This window comes from Sinocyclocheilus anshuiensis, unplaced genomic scaffold (genome assembly GCF_001515605.1).
Source record: "Sinocyclocheilus anshuiensis isolate Anshui unplaced genomic scaffold, SAMN03320099.WGS_v1.1 scaffold1922, whole genome shotgun sequence".
NCBI lineage: Eukaryota > Metazoa > Chordata > Actinopteri > Cypriniformes > Cyprinidae > Sinocyclocheilus > Sinocyclocheilus anshuiensis.
The window spans coordinates 17739-18641 of record NW_015547741.1 but is presented as its reverse complement, the minus strand read 5'-3'; the positions used below and the strand labels follow the sequence as shown (position 1 = coordinate 18641).

At 39.6% G+C, this 903-nt stretch overlaps 1 protein-coding gene across 1 annotated transcript in view; it reads left to right on the top strand.

Moving 5' to 3' along the window:
- LOC107704472 (receptor-type tyrosine-protein phosphatase mu-like) overlaps positions 1–903 on the top strand; it is a gene marked incomplete at its 3' end in the record, with an annotated part of 101046 nt that overhangs the window by 84896 nt on the left and 15247 nt on the right. The gene's annotated exons all lie outside the window — the stretch shown is intronic.

Genomic DNA, 903 nt, shown 5'->3' with positions numbered 1-903 from the left:
AACGTTAGTTAGTGTGTAATGTTGCTGTTTGAGCATAAACAATATCTGCAAAGTTACGACGCTGAAAGTTCAATGCAGCATGCGGAGTTATTTTCTTTTAAAATTATGGCAGTTTAATGCCTACAAAAACGGCTGGTAGGGACTACAACAAGCTTCTTCCCGGGTTCGTGACGTCACAAAACCTGAAATTTACATAAACCCCGCCCCCGGGAACATGCAACAAAGGGGGCGAGGCCATGCTGTGCTGCTTTAGAGAAGAGGAAGAGTTGTTGCCATGCCGTGAAAACTAGGGGTGCGTGCATGAAAAAAGATATTAATATATGAATCGTGATTCTGTCTTCTAACGATTCTAATGGATTCACAAGTTTCACAATCGATGTTCTAAAGCAGCGGTTCTTCATCCTGTTCCTCGCGTCCCCTGCTCTGCATCTCTCTCTCTCTCACCTGATCATCAGCTCGTCAGCTCCAATAAACTGTGTTCCAATTATACACTTTGTGTATAGACCGACAGACATTTCTCATATAGCTATGAGAAGCATTAAACATGGACGCGCATGCGTTTGCCGTGCTGCATTAAAGCTTTCACATTAAACACAATCAAGCCTAGAAAAAAAACAGTGAACCATCTCTTTAAAATGTCAATTCCACCTATCAGTTCCTGTGTGTGCATCTTTTATTTTTAGCTGGTGAAAAGGTGCTGTTAAACATGTATTTGTCTTGGAGTCATTCATTCAAGGGATTCATTCAAACACACTGATTCATCCAGTAATGAAACGAGTCAATCCCCAGTGAGTCATTGAATCATTCCATTCAGAAATTCCACACGATTTTTAGTTGTCTAATATTTTTTCTTCAGAATTGTGAGAGAACTACAAACTCTATTAAAAAAAAAAAAAAAAAGTC